This window comes from Lineus longissimus, chromosome 10 (genome assembly GCF_910592395.1).
Source record: "Lineus longissimus chromosome 10, tnLinLong1.2, whole genome shotgun sequence".
Lineage (NCBI taxonomy): Eukaryota > Metazoa > Nemertea > Pilidiophora > Heteronemertea > Lineidae > Lineus > Lineus longissimus.
This window is the reverse complement of record NC_088317.1, coordinates 18,008,635-18,028,866: the sequence shown is the minus strand read 5'-3', so window position 1 is coordinate 18,028,866 and position 20,232 is coordinate 18,008,635. Positions and strand designations below refer to the sequence as shown.

General features: G+C 39.4%; 1 protein-coding gene across 10 annotated transcripts in view; it reads left to right on the top strand.

Moving 5' to 3' along the window:
- Positions 1-20,232, top strand: part of LOC135494436 (uncharacterized) — a 411,711-nt gene that overhangs the window by 323,024 nt on the left and 68,455 nt on the right. The window lies entirely within an intron of this gene.

Here is a 20,232-nt window from a genome sequence, read left to right as displayed (position 1 = left end):
TTGTTGCACGCGATCTGACTTCCAATATTGTGTGCAGCGCCTTGGGGGCCATGCTTGCATAACATACCAGCACAGTTTAAAACTTGGATGAAATCAAACTTGGTCCGCTTCCGTACACTGATAGCAATTCCAAGTGTTGAGTAATTCAAAAGAGTGATTACTTTTTTTCTGATTGATGACTGTACGGATGCTCAGGGAGGAAACACAGTTTGCTGATTGTTTTTGTTCACTTTCTATTCCGTTCATAGTTTTTAGAATAGACGATATGTGATGTGCGGTTCTGCCATATTCGACACCAAAATTTCACTGCAGGTTGCAAAATGATGGCGCCACCTCAGTGCATCATGGCCTTCACTGTCACGCTACACATAAAAGTACATGTGACATCACAAAATGTGACGTTACTTGTACTTTTCAAGGTTTTTCACTCATATCTCCAGTATTAGTTATCACACAGCCATAAAACATACACATATATGATCTACCGGCTGTTTTGAAATGATATCGCCATTCACTCTCTGAATTAAAGCATTCTATTTTAGCTTTAAATGATTGATGGACTACTACGAAACTGATAACGAAAGCTCTCGAATACAACACGAGCTAACGCAATCAAGAGATACCCACAATCATCCTTTGATTCAATTAGCATTACTTTAATTAAATAACAGCTCTTTCCTTGGTGTATTCTGATAGCGTTAGGCGAAAGCTGAAATATTCGCGCAAAAGGAAATTCAGCGTTGCGAATTCGTTGTTTTTTTCTGGTGTGTACCTTTTTCCGTGGATGATTCCCAATAGTCCATTGACAACTAGAAAGAGATAAACTTCTCCACATTTTATCATTGCTTATTCCATGGCGTTGCGCTGGCCTCACTTCAAAACTTCGGTTAGGTTAGAAAACGCAATGTCACCAATAGATTGTGTTTGGTACATGTAACAAACAATTTGAGTTCGGGTAAATAACCACTTTATTTGGAAAATTCCTAAAACGAATTTACTGTGTTTTGACAGGACTCTCTGAACTAAACATGCTTAGGGTGGTTACCCGTGGGGAAGTAACACAGACTGGGGGCTACTCTTGGGTGAAAAAGAAATACAACTCTTGCAAATGGAAGAACACTTTGAGAACACTTTAACAGAAGAATTATTTTAGATTTATAGCAATTATTGCCTCTGATGAGGAAACTCGGTATTCAAGTCAGGTGTAATATTTAATGGTATCCCTCGGCTAATGGAGTATACTAGTCAGCAGAAAAAAGTGATTGTTTTTCCATTCAATCTATATCATTTGATATGGAAATAGGTCTGTGTCTACCATCAAAATAATATCGGATAAATACGCTTTTGTGACAGCTAACCTTAAAATGTTTTCTGTGTTATTTCATCATGTTCATTTCGATTTCTCCCAGCCCACGTTTTCTGAATAACGACCTATTATGTTATTAATGAATCATCAAGGCAGATTTTCTAATTTCCTCAAAATTCCGACAAAATCTCAAAAAGAGCACATTACAAAAAGTGACAGCAACATGAAATAAATCATTTGGGAAATTGAATTAATCAAATCTAATTGTTTTGATTATTGAGTGTAATGACTAAATATATTAAAAAATGAAGTGTGTCGCTTGTAAATTTCAGCGCTCACCATTTTTATGCATGATTTGTGAGTTATCGCAGCTTGTGCAGTCGGATATGAGGAAAGTGGGTTTTTATGCGCGGTGAGTGCCGTGCTTTATCATTGTGACATCGATCTTTAATTGCGAGATTTTCACTTGATGCTGTGTTGGAATACGGGGTGTGTTTTGAAATTGGCTGCCACTGAAGGGGCAAAGTCATAAGCAATAAGTGGTCCAGTGGAAAATGAAATATATTTCGTATGAATGTGATGAAACAGCAATGCATTGACTACACATGTTTGGCAAGTTCTAATCAATTGAAACCTCTTCCACTGCTGCCTTCCGTCCCATCAAGGTACGAGTGGATGTCGAACCACAATATTGATATTGCTGATTTCCAGGTGTACGGTCGTATGAATTCGTAATCGTAGTGATCCCAGTTGGGTTGGAAAGTGGCAGCGACATCCTTTACGATCATGGGAATTGTACCGAATGCTGATAATTCTGCCAATAACAGTGATGGCTCCTGGAAGTAAATATATTGGAGATTGGTATTACACGTGCATGTCGAGTTGATTAACCCTTTTCACTACTGAAGGTTAGATATCACTACCAAGTGCTTAATCGCCAATTGAGACATATGCAAGCATAGCTCAACTAAGTGTCGTGGGTTAGTCTTTTAGAGAGATCACATCTTTCATATCCGTGTCCTTGAGTCAGGCGCCTAACTTTTTTCACTCCTCACATCTCTGGAGTATGAATGGCACCACTCTTGACTTGGAAGTTCACCTATCAACCAGCATCTCATCCAGGGGACTGATACTCCTACAGAACTAGGATACACCCTGCCCTGATTAGCTGTTCCGCAGCTAGGCAATTGACCACAGACTCTACATTTAAATCACTGGATTCTGCTTAGAGTGAAGTATTTCTCTTCTCTACAGTTGGCTTTGATTTACACAGTATGTATCATTAAAAAAATGCATGATTCTAGCTGGAATTTAATGTAAATTTTTCTGAAGTGTAAATTTACAATATTCAATACTTCATCTGTTTGTGAAATCCCATCATTGTGTTGACAGAAGGAAAGCTTGTTTAAACCACCTGCAATCGGCACAGCCAAAAGTAAACACAATAAAGTCTAAGTGATGCTATGAAGGTTTTTATTAAACATTTGTGCTTTGAATTATAAAAACTAATCAAACACCTGTTAATGTTCAACCAATATCATAGAGAATGATTGGTAATGCGTGTACACTAAACTATAAACCTGGCAATGTCTGTGCATACCATTTATTTTCATGTTTTGGCCATGACAAATAATTAAGAAAATACATGGCTCTGAGGCAGAAAATCTTATCAAAATTATATTGTAGGTCAGGTGAATACTGCTCAAACTGCTGCTTGATGGAGGAGAAAAATAACAGCTACACCAAGCGTAGTAAATAGTTACTATCCCAAAGGAAAATATATCTTTATCATTCCCTTTGGATTCAGGCAATTAGACGATCAACTTGTTCCTCTGTTTGCCAATACTGAAAATGCTACTTGCGCAATTAAGTGGTAAATTCATTGTGTACACATCTCCGAAAATGGCCAATACCAAAATGCTACTTGCTCAATTAAGTCATGAATCTTCTATGTACACATCTCTTTCAATGTGCCCATTATTTGCATTGGCAATCAATGCTACTGGTTTTTCATGACCTCTGTCTCCTCTTCAGATCAATCAAGTGACGAAGCGTTAAGTCGATCTAGATGAAAGACGATTTGCGCAGCACTGCGTGCAATAAATCATGCTTAGCTGGTGGGAATGTCATTGAGTGGAGAAGATCTTCTTGAGCGTCGCTTTGCGTCTGCAATTTCATTTTTGAAAGATGTGAAACATTCTGTTGAAAAGATAACAGTTCGGTCATTCTCCTCACAAATTTCTGTCACTAGAATTTTCTATGGCAGTGTTTTGACTCTGCTAACATTGGCCTCCGTGGCTAAGAATTGGTCATGTTTTCAGTGCCTCCAGTCTGTTCTTTTTAATCATTAAGATATGGTCAGACTAGTGCATCTAAACCTTGTTGCTCAGTTCTTTAAACAAAGTATTTGGGGGAGTATTTCACCACCAACTTCGGAAGTCTTTGTGGAATGTCTCTCCCTGGGCGAAGTGGGCTATGACCATGGCAGTGGCTGATTCTCTGGGCCTAAAGCTCCTGTCATCTGCGTTAGTTGAGCACTTGTGTCCCTGGCAATTCTGTAGACACTCTCTTATCCAACTGAACTTTGGTTTATCATGTTCGTCTTATACCTCGGTGGCCAATGCCTATCTTTCAGAAGAAGTTGCTGGGCTTCAGATTCATACTGTTTTATTGGCATTATATTATTGGATTTATGTTCCTTTTGGCTGGGACTTTGTAGTAGTCCCTGCTGATGAAAACAAGGCGAAACAGGTAAGTATTATTGGAAATATATCTGAACAAAATGGACAACAACAGGTAGATTAAGTTATTGTTTGTTACTCACAAAGACTAAGCTAGCCATACTTAGCAGTGTAACATTATCTTTTTGACGTCGATATCTGCTTTATTAGTCAGGTCAGTTGATATCATGTAGTAGGGAAAGTACAGAGAAAGGAGTAATATGTTCAGAAGAGATGACTTTTTCTCCAAAGGTTCTTCTGGTTGGCGACTGAGGTCTAAGTCAGAATCTATGGTAGGTTTCAAAGCAGTATTTAACAGAGTTACTAGGAACTTCAACATAGCCAATGTTACACATGTTGAAGGGAGAATTCAAGATGGCCCTGACCTTACTTTTAAAAATCTAAACTTGGTGCTGCTGCAGGCTATCTGAGAAGAAAGAGCAGCAACACAAGCTTGGAAATGTGATACTTCGCTTCTGGTCATTTGAGCAGGGAACATAAAACTGATAGTACCTTAGTTAGCTCTTTGTGATGGTGTATTGCTTCTGCTGAGAGCCGGCTAAAGAAAATGTACCCAAGAGGCATTTAAGAAAATTGATACATGCCTTCTGGTTATCTGAGAATGACAAGTAATACAATACCAATGCTAGTGTCTTGTGAGTTCTTTGTTTTAGCAAAAAAGTGGAGTTCCGAAAGATTCTGCACAGCACAGAGGAAAGCTGAGACCATGCATCTTAGTTGATGGGCATTTTGTTTTCTCATATGGTAGGACGCTACCCTCGCTGCACTGAAACTATGCATCTTCCTTTAGGACCAGTTTATTTTGTGATATGGTAGAATGAATAACTGAACAAACTGCACTGGGAATAACACATAGAACACTGAGACCTTAGGCCTTCATTAAGGAACAGTTTCTTTTGTCAGACGGTAGAATAAATAATTGAAGATGATGCAGCTAGAAACAACGCCAAGAAGGCTGACACCTTGTATCTTCCTTCCTATGGCATTTTCGGAGCAAGAGTAAAACAATGCTCAACAAAGGTAGGCAAATTCTCGAGTAAGACCTTTCCTTTAGTCGTACATTACCGGTAATATAACAATGAAACTGCAAGAATAGCACCTGTGCAAATGGCAGCAAAGATAAAAGTTCTTAGTAAGTCTTAGTTTTCCGATAGTAAGCCTACAATGAGACGTCCCAAATAAAATATCCCGAGTAGTAACTGAATAGGGACATCTCTTCTTTAAAGCAAAAGTTGTTTTATAAAAAAGTATATTACTTTCGTGAGCTGGAATGGCCCGTATTACATACTTTTGTACTTTTTTGTACAAAGCGACTTACTTTGACATGTTTGGTATTGTTGGAGGAAAAAAACATAGGCCAATGACTCTCTTTATTTAGGCGGCATTGTCTTGTGAAACAAAGGCTGAGATGTTGCTTTGGAAACCGATCACAATAGTCTACAGTGTGTACCATAAGAAGTGGAGACTTAATTGGAGACTGTATATTTCCAGAGGGGTGGTTTTCCGAACAAACATGAATAATTCATGGTCCGTTTTGAAGATGAATTTTAGCGCTGGCCATTTCTCATACAACGATTTCCCCGTTCTTCACTATGCTAACTGTACTAACTCGTTGTATCTTAGCAGAATATTGATCAATAAAGAAAAGTTGTTCAAGCGAGTCGAGTGGCTTTGAAGGCCCTCAGCAAAAATAACAGTAATTGCTTCATCTCAAAATAATATCTATTATTAATCATGAGTGTCCAAGCCATGTGTTATGGTTAATGTGTTTGAGGCCATCTCTGAATCCCAGCTTTGCTGCATTGGAAGTCAAGCTAGCGGGAAACAACGTTTGCTGTTTTGCAGTTTTTAAATCAACTATTTTTAGCACGTTCTGACCCTGCAGTCATCTCGGTACCATGTTTTATATTTTAAATGTAAGGGAAGGGAAGGGGCTCTTCGTAATTACCTGTACATAAAGGACTGTTTTCCCATCATGCCAGAGACGCTAACAAGGCTCTGTGGTTTGTTGGTTTTTTATTTCGGAAAGAAAAATGATGAACATTTAGTCAGTGCCTGAGGGGAGTGCTTCTTTGAACTCCTTGACATGTATTTATATCATGGAACATTTTAATCAAAATTCTGTTTGTTACAAAAGAAAGTATTTTTTACCAAACCTAAAGTATTATTAGCACATGTTTTCAGTGAGAGGGTATTATCCTACAGTTCTGTTTTGCTTTGAAACTGAATACTTTGAAAGGATAGGTACAATGTCTAAAAAGAATTCCATTAACATTATTTTTATGCTCATTTCGAAAGGTCATATGGTCTGAGGTGACTTGGCATCTTCCCCGTTGTTTGGACATAATGCTCAGTTTTGAGATATTTATAACCATACGTACTCTTTGTAGGTAAGCTTACACATGCTACATCTCATGACTAGTTCTTTCTTCGGTCGTCGCTTGATGCACACTTGTCACTTCAATGACGCAAATTTGTGGGCGTATTTATGAAGCAAAAACATAGGTGTTGTACATATGAAGCAATCTGGTTCACCAAAGAAATCTTCATGAACACTATGTGTCTGTATAAGTCCACGCCAACAAATGCTGGACTGATTTGTTTTGAGATGACGCTGCAGTTGTGTGCTGATTCTCTTCACGAAGATAACGCTCGAGCTTACAATTTCTTAATTTCGAGTATGCAATTTGTGTTAAAAGCTTGATGGTCTCGGGTATAGAAGGCAATCGAGATCCAAGGGTCTATCCCTTTCGCTGTGAGTGATCTGCTCCCACTCGCAGAATCTTGAAAACGATTGTACGCAATCACATCAAATTCGCAACTACAAGTCTAGATCTATGGCCTTATATTTGGTGTAATGGGTGAGATACATCACGTCTATCCATTACATCTTATTTACTGCGCAAATCTGGACTGCGTAACCCAATAGATCATGGCCAATGAGATGAGCTACGGCTACTAAGATATTTTGCAATATGCGAAAGATTACCTTGGTTCAGGTACCGGAACTTGAGATCTTCTGGAACCGTTAATAAAGGCCGTTATTACCCATGAAGACAGGAAAGAGATGGATTAAGATGGGCGTCTGTAAAACAAGAAATAAAAAATTATGCAGAAATGAAATGGAAATCAACCATTCTGGCAGAGTCTGGTCTGCAGATCGATTGGTTTGAATGGAAAAAGGTACAAGTTGGATGGCTTTCCCTCGGGGTGCCATCAAAGCTTAACAACTCCCTCAAAAACGCTACAACCATGACATTAACAGGTGCATGACTGAGCCTCGGGTCATGTTATAATAGCCTTCGTAGAACATTAAGTATATTTTCTATTGGTTTGTAGTGGTTGACTTTCGGTTCGTAAACATAACTGTCTCCAGAGACTTATGTTGTGGAAGTGTTTGAAAGTCGCTTTCACACAATTACACCTGCGACTCAGGTTGTTTTTACTGAAGGACCATCTTGAGTTTCAGGGTTTTAAACCAGGTCATTCGGAAGATTTAAATGAGATGGGCCACAGTGCACCAGTGCTTCCTCTAGCATTGCATTGGGAGCCCAACTCACGGTGAATAGTCCCCATTAATGTACTTAGATAGAACACTGGCTTTCAAGTCGGTTAATGTGCTATATCGAATGGACATGAACGTGATAACTATTATATGCTTCGTGTGATCCATCCTATCCTTATCACAATGTCATTCCCCACTCAGCCAATTTCCACTTTCTATTCAAGATTTACTGCCAAGATGACTTGACAGAACATTTAGCTTGGCAAATTGACAAAACATCAACCAGAAAACTGTTTAAGTAGATAATCAAGTTTGGTTCTGTTCCATTTAGGATGTTATGCGTACTGCTGATGTCACTCAGTCAGGCTATCCACTCTTTAACTCTGAAGAAATTTGTGATGTTTTCACTATGTCGTGTTTTTGGCACAGAAAAGCAATGATGGGGTGTTTTTTATCAGTTTTGTTTCAGTTCTACCCTTGTTGATAAGTACATGTATTCATTCCTGTGTTCACCAAAATTTCTTTGTGTCTCTTTTTTAGGTAAGTCTGAATTTACATACAAGCCTGAAGGTAGGATCTTCACAAGATGCTTAACTTATTAGGGCTCACAGTCGTTTCTGGGAGAAAAACACCTAGCTCACTTTTAGTTGCCATGTTCACAGTGTGAGACGTAGCTGATGGCTTCAATTGTTTATCCAACAAAATGTAGGTACCAGAAAGGATATATTTGATATGCTTAAAAGTTGAATTCCATTGGTAACATGTCAGTATATTACTTTGCCAATAAACAGTTTCATATTTCCCAGCTTATACTTAGCCAGGAGCGAGATTTGAAATATTCATGACCAATAATTGAGCTGTAGTCACCCTAGAAAAAGTGAGTGATATGTTCCCAATAACTACGTTATTGGCATTGGGCAGAAATAGGGCATGATGATGCCACATTGAAAGTATACGAGATCTGTTGCTCAGTATTACGATGCCTGGTAGAATGTGTCTGAGATCTGTTACTTAGTATTAGGATGCCTTGTAGATTATGTCTGAGATATGTTGCTCAGTATTAGGATGCCTGGTAAAATGTGTCAGAGATCTGTTGCTCGGCATTAGGATGCCTGGTAGAATGTGTCTGAGATATCTTGCTTGGTATCAGGAAGCCTGGTAGAATGTGTCTGAGATCGGTTGCTTGGCATAATAATGCACGCTGTAAATTACATGGAGAAACGTTTCCTTGTACAATCTCCCTTCAACTATGGCAGCTGTGATTCAAGTCAGTACAACTGAAACCTCATTCGGTTCAGTAACAGTACAACTGCTCCCGAAACCTAAGCGCTTTATAATGTTATCCTGTAATGGACTAAAGTTTTTCTGCATTTGAAAGAGAATGGAAGCACCTCGAAATCGAAACCTCTAAATCACAAACCTTTTAACTTGACAGGCTCCATCCTGCAGCACATTACCATTGATATTAATGAAGTGATTACTAGTTCTCAATTAGCATGCTATAAACTGTTCTAACTGCCTTGATGGAATTATGGTGTAATAATCCACATTTATTTATTCGCTAGGGCACAATACTGTAATGGAATTGTGCAGCATTCTCTTAGGGGGATTTTCACAACTTTTCAGTTAAGCATGAGAACAGTGGTCTTCACTCCTGTCATGTCTGTGTGTCGTGTCTTACTGTTGGTAGGTTGGAAGATTATCCTTCTCTCTGTTTCATACAGACTGATCCCCTAAAGAACTTTAAACTCACTCACAAAGCCCAATAAATGTTGATTAAAATCTTCTTTGAAGCTCGCAGGGAAATTGATTTCACAATGTTTTCCCAACCTTTCAAGACTAATCATCATTACACGTTTTTGTTCCGAATACTCAATGATAGTTTTAAACACCAAAGTGTTTTTGCTTATTGGGAAGATGGAGATGTGGTGTAACAGGTCTTTCTATACTGCAATAAAGTAATAAGAGCAAAGCTTTCTTTAAAGTCACTCTAACATATTGGCTGACAGAATAGACCACTGCTGTCGCTGGCAGGAAAAAGATGATGAAACATAAATTCAGCGGCACTGAATTCAGCGAGGTCATACAACGCGCAAGTCACTGGACAGCAAAATGATGACGTGACATAAGCACTGAATTCAGCGAGGTCATACAACGCGCAAGTCGCTGGACAGCAAAATGATGACGTTACATAAGCACTGAATTCAGTGAGGTCATACAACGCGCAAGTCACTGGACAGCAAAATGATGACGTGACATAAGCACTGAATTCAGCGAGGTCATACACTATCAATGTAGCTGGCCAGCGAAATGATGATGCCACATAAAGTCAGCGGCACTGAATTGGGTGAGGTCATACACTAAATGATGGAGTGTGCTTTTCATATGTGTCATCATGAGGCAGCATACGTGCCTGTGGGGGGGGGGGGGGGGGGGGCTCTCTAAATAAGCTGACATGACACAAGATACTTATCTCCTGATGCTGGTAAGCAAATATTATTGCCTTATTGGTTGCTGTAAAGCTCCTCTGGGAAAAAACGACCGAAAGGATGACGTGAATTTGTGAAGATTCTGCCAACAGATAGAAACAAAGCGATGATGAATTGCAGAAAGGTCGTTCATACACTTTTTAGTAAGGGCTCTGTACAATTTGCTTGTGATCAATCATTTTCAAATAAGATCTGCTAGCCTTGTAATATCTATAAATAGCTTTTAATTTGGGGAGGCCCAGAAGAATTAATTGGTATCTGATATTTGAAGTTGTCATATTAGAGGACATTTTTGCAAAATCTAACTTTGTGAGTTTGTTGAGGAAGAGTCTGTTGATACGGGTTTGACATGTTTGAGGTGACTACAAAGTCTTGTTTGGATCATTTGATGGTCATAGTGTGACCTTTTGCAGAAAGGAAGGATCTATGCATTTGACAAGAAAACTTCAATCGGCTATCTGCTTGTTAGAAAGATATTCTATCTCATTTCAGCTTGAAGAACCATGACTTCGCAAGCTTTTGGTAGAAAGTCTAATGTTGCTGACGTAAATCACAATTTTTCACCAGCTGCTTTCAAAATTGAACAGAAAGTTGCTGAAATAAAGGCTTTGATAATCAGTTAAGTTTGAAAATACTGGGCTGGGATGATCTAAACCATGTTTGCTCTAACAGAGATGTTAGTCTTAACCCTGTAAAATTTTAATCGGGTTATCTGATGAGATAGGATTTTTAAGGATTCTTAACGTATCAATTTAATAGCCTGAATTGTCAGAATCCTTGTGTTATATGTTATCACGGAGTAACGTTTTGAAGCTAAAACATTTTCACTCGGCTTTGAATTGCATGTGAATTCCATTTCGGTGGGACTGGAGCTTCTTCCCACAGAGTCACACTCCATGTTGCTAATATTACCAAGGTTTCCCCATATGATGTACTCCTATTTAAACGAGAAATGGGAACTGCCAATAAGGGCGATGAGCACCGTGGGTGTCATTTATGCTTAGCAATCCAATAACAGTACGATATTTGAATAAAATGAACCCAATTTAAAAGTCAAATTCAGTCTTTCAACTTTGTAAATTGGTTGGATGTCCAGATAGAGTCTGTAGAAGGTACTCTCATTATGAGAAAATCATCAACATAAAGAAAATTGCCAATGAAAATTTCCCACATCTAGGCTTCATATCAAGACTATAATGACTCCGTTAGGCTAAGATGGTTTTGAACTAAGTGTCTAAGTGCAGTTAGCTTCTGATACACTCTGCCTTTAAGAGTGGCCCACACTCTCATTGGTTCTGAAGTACATTATACAATGTTATATGCTCTATTACTTGTTACAGCTTGAGACCATGATATTCACCATGGTTGTTGAATAGGCAATTTGAATGGCGAATGCAATCACACCAGGTTCATCAAGTTGTGAAATTGGCTCATGGGCCATTTAATAAATCGGCTACATGTATATTTGATGTGAACAACATAGATGTTCTCTCATCAATGCCACACTTACTGGTCGCAAGCTCCTTGAACCACAATTCCATTACCATTGCAGCTGATTGGGCCTGAGACATGATAGTTGAAAAGGGCACTTGAATCGCAATGTGAACGATACTGTAGCCATGTTCATCATGTTTGAGGAAGATTCATCCTTGGTGTGGTCGGCTTAATGATAATGCTACTTGTTGGCCTGATGACATGAAATTGAGAGGCGGGAGCGACCTTGCCATGAAAGACTCAAAATGTCAATAGATGTCTTGTCCGTTTGTGGTTGTGCTCTCAGAGACATTTTCACTATTCTGGTTTCGTTCTCTCATGAATTCTGTTATTTTATAGGTTACTGAAGTCTTTCAAGATACATAAGCGAGATCACTAACACCGTTAGCATACCAATACCGCTAATACTGCTTCGGGATGTCACAAAAGACGTGTCATCTGCCTGCAGCTCAGACTATGTCTATAACACACTTTCCAATATTGGAAATGAGCTGAAAAAGGTTTGTCTTACATGGAGCTGTGACAGAAGTGATACATGACTTTGCCAATAAAGAAGGGAGCATTGTCATTATCGTTCTAAATGTTAGCAATCAACCCAGAGTAACAATCTTTGGCCCTTGTGTGGCAGCCTGAACTGAACTGCTAAAGGCCAGTAAATACCTGAAAACCCCATGACATTTTTCCTCAGCCTTTTTGTACAAAACGGAAGTAAAAGCTTTTGCTTGGGTCTGCATTTTTATCACCCTTGCTTATGGCACGATAAAAACGATACAAAATGGAAACCTTCTGATTTTTCTCTGTATCATCTTTTAAACATTGTCAAAGCATTGCTTAAAAGGATGTCAGAGTATTATTCTACATGTGCCTGATGACGTTTTTAATATATCGTCTCTCAGGAAGGAGCTCCGGTGCTGTCTCAGCAAAGTTTCCAATAACGTTTCCGAATTCGTGGAATTAAGGTGTGTACTGCCTTCCGCCTTGTACCATACCATATTTTCCAATAGTGCTGAGACCTGGAGAAGGCCAACATTCTTGATAATATAGAATGTAGATAAAGATGTAAACATTGACAACTATCTAATACATATCTTTTTTCATCTTTGGTCCTTGTACATGTTGTATCCGTAGTTTCAGGCTGAGAGTCGTGTTTGTTATACCATATATACCGTCGAAGTAACCTGACTTGCCATGTGGACAGGTGATGATGGATAAAAGATAAGACAACCTTACTTGTTCCAAGGGCAGATGATGACATTTAGAAGATAACAGATGTTTTCCTCACAATGTTGCCAGCTTGAAGGGATGTTTCATTCCTCCAGTAGAAGCTGGATGATACAATGCACATGAAATAACGATGCCTTACCTGTACAACACTTTGTCAATGAGTAAGTTAACGGACTGGTTAAAATCATAATGTAATATAGCCTCTTTGAACCCACTCTATCCAACTTAAACCCCATCTGAGTCATGCGAGGATAGGACATGCTTCCACTTGCTGAGACATAACTCCCGGATGTTGGAGTGTTTTCAAAATATGCAAGGCGATGATAATACACATTTCATTGACGTTGAAAATTGACCCAACACTCCCAATGGCATTTAAGATTCAAAATATGCAAGGCGACAGTAAGGTACGATATCTTGACTTGAACATCGACCCATTGGCATTTCGTCTCGAAGATTCAAAATATGCAAGGTGGCAGTGAGGTACATTTCCTTGATTTGAACATTGACAAAATGACATTTAATCAAGACGATTTCATGTTCAGTGCCTGGGGACACTGTTACACTGTTACATTGTTACTCTTACCTTTTTTCCATTAATGGATGCTATTGTTCACAAAAGAACAGTGCTTGCCTGTGCTGCTCAGTTTCCTGGTGTCATATCGTGCTTCGATGTCAGATCCTTAGTTTCATCCTTCAGCAGTATTAAGGGAACATCTTCTCAAATTTAATGTAGATAGAACACTTCGTTTACAAATCCTGTGAAGTTTTCGTCAGGATTGGAGCTTTGAATGTGAGATGTTTCCGGGTTTTAGACGAAATAACCTTCACTCAAGGGCATTGTGAACCTGTGGAAGTGGATGCAGGAAACATGGAGATTTTGACTTTACTTTATGCCAGAAAATGTTTTGCTGAAAACGTGAAGTCTGACAACAACACAATGGTGCCATCAGTTTTTATGCTGCTGATTTGGTAGGTTTAAGCAGTTTTGGGGGACCGTATTTCGTTCTTTGCAATAGACATTGCCTAAAGTCTAAAAAATTTTACTTTTTTTCCGGGAATGTCTTCTTGATTATCGAGTTTTCTTACGTTTTTTCCACACTTAGTAAAATGAAGGACACAATTTTCCCCTGGTGTCTTCTGAGGTCAAGAATCATCTTCTTGAAGCTCCAACAATTGACAGTAAAGACAGATCATGTTGTATTAATCATTTCTAATGGGTCTGTGATCAGACTTTAAGACTTGCATGCAAATGTGATTCCAGTTTCTTTGTTGCATGACGCCAGCTTCCGTTTTCACCAAATTCTTATCCAATGTTTTGGGTGACTACTAGTCTGCGATCTCATGTAAGAGACTAACACAGTGTTTGTTCACTTGTACTCAGTCCCTCCGGCATCTTTTACCATTTGGACATGGCCATGATTAAATGGCCTCTTGATCCTGGCACAAGTGTTTGATTCTCTGACCGCCCCTCGAGCTCCTACTTGAATAAGACAAAATGCCCTGCTGATCGATTTGACATGCTGTGCACGTCACAGGAGATCATGGCTTGATGGGTTCATAAGAGTTATATGATTCAGGTTTTGGGGATCGGAGTGTCAAGACCGCCCTTTGAACCTCTACTTGAGATAGGCATAATGCCTTGCTGATTGATTCGACAGTGCTCTTGCTGTGGCGGTCATAAAAGATCATGGCATGGGAATTATATGATTCAGGTTTTGAGACTGCCCCTCGAACTTTTACGTGGTTAAGATGTAATGCCTGGCTGATCGATATGACTGACCTCGTTTCTGAATTATTGCCAAGACATACCCCAATTCTAACATTTCGTGATCATCACACATTTCAAAATGGAGAAGCCCATCCAATCATCTGTCGAGAATAATAGATGTGCTCCGTGAAACCAGTCTTCCTCTCCATCCCATTCATTACTGCTAGTTGTAAATAGTTCCCTAATTTCACCTATAAATGACCCAGACTCCCACAGGACCAGTGTGGCCCGACTTAGATCACGGAATGTGACAAGATAAAGATCTTTTCCTAATAACTTCACCCACTGCGCCATCAGGATGTGATGCCAATTTACAACTTGGATGTTCCATCCAGAAATGGTGAAATCGGTGGTCCCTGGATGTGTTGATGGTATTTTCTTCTTCTTTCTCCTTACTTTCAGTCCTTAAGACAGTCAGTCCACCTCTTCCGATGTACTCAGTCGCCATCTGCTTACCACTCTGTCTCTGGGCTGATGGGCCTGAAGATAAAGCAAATTTGCTCCGAGTGATTTTCTTAGGGCTTCACGAACTTGGCATTTGATGGCTACAGAACTGTTTTATGAGCCATACACACATATTTTAAAACTTTGTTACTCCAAGTGGAGCAGAGGCCGGCAGCAAGATTCCTCCACTACCTCCTGTCCTGGGCTGTTCTCTCAACTTTGTTCCGGTTCTCTCTTGTATGTTTGATGTTTGACAGAGATATATACCGCACACATATCTTAAAAATGTGTCTAATTTATGAGCAGTTTGATTGAAATTATCTATCATTATCAAAATTGTAAAGCCTTTCCATACTACATTACGAATCGCACCTTTTCATCTCTACTACTAGAAAAACTACGACAGCATATTACCAGCACCTGTTTCCAAGTTCTTTACAATACCATGACAATATTTCGAAGTATTCCTCAGAGGATTTATGGCCGCGTAACTTCAAACAATGGCTATTCTTTTGCAGCAGCTGCTGTTCTTTTTGATATCCACTTGTTTGAACCCTGCGCCGCCTGCTGCCCATTGAATGGATGAAAACTTTTGATTTCCCATAGTTTGTGAATGTGTGTGGCTTCATGAGTGAATTAAAGTTCAAAATGGAGCGATCGAGATATTATATCGGGTGATCGAGTTATTTGCTCGAGATAATAAGTCCATCGGTCGAGATATTTCCTGAAAAAAAAACTGTTCATGCTGAAAAAAATAAATCATGTGATGTCCTTTCCCAGCCACCGTACAAATCAGTCTTTCCCTCATCAGTTTTTAGATGACCGGTTACGACATTTGATTCCCATCTTCTCCTATAGTCCTTGTCAAAAGTCATTCACTTCCTATTGCTTTGTCATTTATTCATGTCTAAGTGATGAATATTCTCACCCCAGCAGCTGCAAGCCCTCCACTCCCTCTTTGGTGGAAATATGAGTTGAGATTGCAAACCAACAAGTGTATGTTCTACCACTGCCGAATATCAATTTGTTACCCGTATGTTACATTCGAATGGGCTGTAACCTCAAGTAACAAGTTCACTTTATTTGACAATCAGTACAGTGGAGATTTCTCCATAATACTGTCTTGTTCACCTGATCTATCTGTTATTGCCAAATGCAACAACCTTTGTGGTTGTACAGAGTTGGCCTGTGCAGATTCAAAGCTTTGGACTGCATTGGTCAGTTGATTTTAAACTGAGGCAGGCTGTTACCTTTAAAATTGTGAGTCTGGATTACATGTGCTGATGGTTTTGATACTACATGTATCATGATAATAGGTGTTTAAACTAAAACTAATTCCAGCTTTTTTCAATATTCTTATACCTTGACGTGATAACTTATATATGCCAATAGTGAAACCTTGATAATACCATTTGCGACCTTTATCGAACATAAAAGTGCAAGTTTTATTGTTTCAGCCTGTTTTCAACACAATGTTGTGGCATATTGGGCATCAGTTACCTATCATATCTTATGCATAATAACCCATTTATAATTGTTCCATCTAAGATTATTGTCCAGCAGATGTGACCTGAATATGGCAAGTTCATGTTGTCGCCATTTTTCATGGTTATGTTATAAACTGTCAGCAGGATTATGATTAGACATGGCTTTACAACAATCTAATTGTAATCAGTCAAAGGTCACGTAACTCCCTTGATATCTCTAGTTAAAGAAAAGAAATTGGAAATGTTCATGCAGCCGCTGATCCAGGGTTGGCTCACACCCTTTTTTCAAGAAACTTCTTTGAAATTGACCAGGGATTCTTGTATCTAATCAACATAAATAAATGCATAGTTTGGGTTGCTGTAATGAGGACCTGGAGTGTCTCAGGCATGGAGTTAAGTGTCATGAAAATCTTGGCCCAGGTGCTTTGAAAGTGTAACAATCTAGTAAAACCAGTTTGGTCAGTGATAAAGACAGATCCAATGCCAGAATAAAAAGCAACAGATCCCCACTGATTGCTTCTCTTCCTGAAATCAGACCGGTGTTGAGAAGACCATCTGGTATGTTGGTAGTGTTGTGTTACCCACTGTGTGTTTCCCTAGTACATCTTCTGATCCTGCAGACGGTTTGGCGACAATAGGTGAACAGTCTCAGCTTTCTTCCAGGTCACCGCGAGGGAAACTATGTTGGCAGCTTTTGTGTCTTGGCTTCGGATTTCTGACGTTCTCTCTGATAGGTAGCAGGTGCAATGTGCACTGCATGATTCCGGGTGGAAGCTAAGAGGCAGTGGTACATCCCCTCATTTGAAAACAATCGTTGCATTTGAACATGAAATTTACTAAGTTTACCTTACAACATGTAAAATTCACCACTTCTTACTTTCTTCTTACTTTTTCTTTAGACTCCACCCCGGTGTCTCCAAGGCCTACATTTCTATTCAAAGCTGGTCATAAAGACAATTTCTCTATTTTGATTGTGCATGTTTTCGTTGATCAATGTGAAATATGATGTACTGGTATATCGCCAAGGCTAAGCTGGTATGACTTATTTCTTTCATTAGATTAGGAATCATCTTTTTCACAAGTGAATGATATTTCCCTCCTATGTGTGTCAACAGAACCAAGCTCTTGAGCAAGATCGAGAGTTATGTAAAAACATATTGTAGGTAAGTATCATTTAGTTGGGAAAAAGCATAAGTTGTTTGCTGACTTGTGTCAAACGAGAAATGAGAGTCATTATCCAGGACAAGACGATTTTCTCTCAGCAGCTACTGCCCTTGTCCTAAGTTTTTCTATTTGCTAATGATGAATGATAGAAGTGCTGGGTTGTTAACCATGCTGCCCTCTGATATTGACTTAACAGTGATAAATGTTGCTCTGAGGGCATCGATTCGACATTGTCGTCAGCGAATTGCTTTCCAAGGAGAACTTGATTGCTAGCTCAAACATTTACACATGACTGTTCAATGGTAAGGATTTGGGGATTGGCTTTAAACACTTTGATGGGTGGAGAGGCATATGTTAGATAAAATACTTCATGATTCGAGGGATTCATGAAAACGTGGTGAAAAATATTAATAATGTGTTTTAGTCTGGGTTAACAGCAGTATAAATGGAGCGTTGGTTGAACTTGCTGGGATTGACGATAGCAAGTGGTCGTTTCTTTCTTCTGTAGCTGCTGGTCTGACTTGATATACATGTATTGCAATAGCAGTGACCATGCAGTAAACGATTTGTCTATTCAATCAGAAGAGCTGCCCTGGACTTCAGGATATGACCAGATTTTAGAACTGACAACACCCCATGGCAATGCCATTGCAAGAATATTGCATTAGCGGTGAACTCCTGGTTAAAAGTCTCTGTTGGGCCACCATTGTTGAGGATTGGTATTTGACCCAGTTCTGATGAATTTGTCGCTGAACATGCTTAAGGCAGAGGAGACAAATTAATGGAATGGTCTGCCTAATGTTAGTTGCAGCATCAACAATGAATGCTTTAACTGATAAAACGCTACTAACATGTTTAGAAAGACGGTGATACCACTGTTGACAAAGCTGCCATCAACAATGAATGGTTAAACTGACCAAACGTTATTGAGAGTGCTGACATTCATCCTTGACCCAGGTGTTAATGAATCTGTCCCCAAAGACGTTAATTCCACATCAGTATCGGCCTGATACCTCTCCTATGAGGGGTGAGCAAACTCATCATGTGAAATTCGATCGACCCCAGATTGACCTCAGTAACTGCAGGTTTGTATTCTGTTGGCTTTCTGTGTGTAAGGCTTTGTTGATTTGAGCAACCGCCACCGATCTATCTGGCAACCCTTCCCTGCAGCAATGTTCGATAATCTTATCCATTCCTTTATGTAAAAGGTCAACTGCAAACCCTTTATCTGTGCAGCTCTTTACAAAACTATCTTTTTCCGATCCTTCCACTAATTCCCGAAGTGGGTGCATTTTCCAACGATAAAACAACTTAGTTGAAAACGTTCACTTCCAAGTTGGCTCACTAACATAAAGAGGCTTACAGTATTTAGGTGGAAAAAGCCATCCCATCGATTAGGCCTACTTGCTAGCCACAGGCTTGTAGCACCTATTGGAAACCTATGTGCCATAGGCCCAATCTCCAGCTCCAGAAACATTACTCCCAAAGTCCAGGGAGGACAGGGATATCTTTAAAAACTTATCTGAACCAATAAAGATTTATGACCCAAACTTGCCCAATTGATATGGTCATTCCAGTGGTCATTTCAACCTAATGTAATGAGTAATATCATTGGTGCATTAGTCGTCACATTGATGGTTGTTCAATATGTGACGAAGCTCTCAATGGTGGACAGATTAAGCCAAATCGTGTTGCCTACTGATTGGATTAAGTGAGGAAAGCCAGGAGGTTTTCGTAATCAGTCTGAAAGCCTTGATTACTGTTTCTTAATGAGTTTCTGATGGCGTGAAACTTCTAAAACCTTGTGACACTGACGAAATTTAACATGTTGAAAAGAAAACTTGTCTCATGGGTAGATTGTTGATTGGTGACCAATGCCTATGAATTTGGTAACATCGACAAAAATGGAAATTGTCTTACGAATTGGTAAGATTTAAGCATAACCTTTCAGTCAACTGTTTGTTGATGAGTTTCTAATGTCTCTTTTGGTCGATGGAGGATTTTGGGAAAGAGAATTGCCTGATGATTTGGTAGCATTCAAGCCTGTTTGGACTTCACTTGAGCCATACAGCCTATCCGTTGTTAAGTGTTGATGTCTTCTAGTATCCTGTAGGTTAGGCTGATCGATGCACTCAACATATGGCCATTTATACATGTTCTTGAAAAAGGCACTCAAGAGATGGCTTTCTAGTAGCAAACAGCGTGTTTCTCCTGCTTGGGAGTTCCCGGAACTCGTTGCTATTTTCCGCAACCATTGATGTGGTCAGCGCAACACCATTATTGGTAGGTGTCCATTAGATCACACAGTTAATGAACTACAAGTGGAACAGACTAGGAAATGAGCAGTCGGGGAAGTGGCTGGAATATTCCATGTCTAGCCAGAGTCGGTCAGAGTAACATAACCTAATCCGGCGAGTGTGACCTGAAGGACATCATTAGTGCATTAGTATAGTGTGGATGTTGGGATCTCTCGCACAGCTTCAAATTAGTTGGACTAAGTAGAACCTTTGGTAACGCCACTTTCACCTGATTACATTGAATTTAGGGTTGGAACCTTGTGAGCTTTTGGTGCCTAAAATACACACTTGAACAGTCTATCAAGCTTCT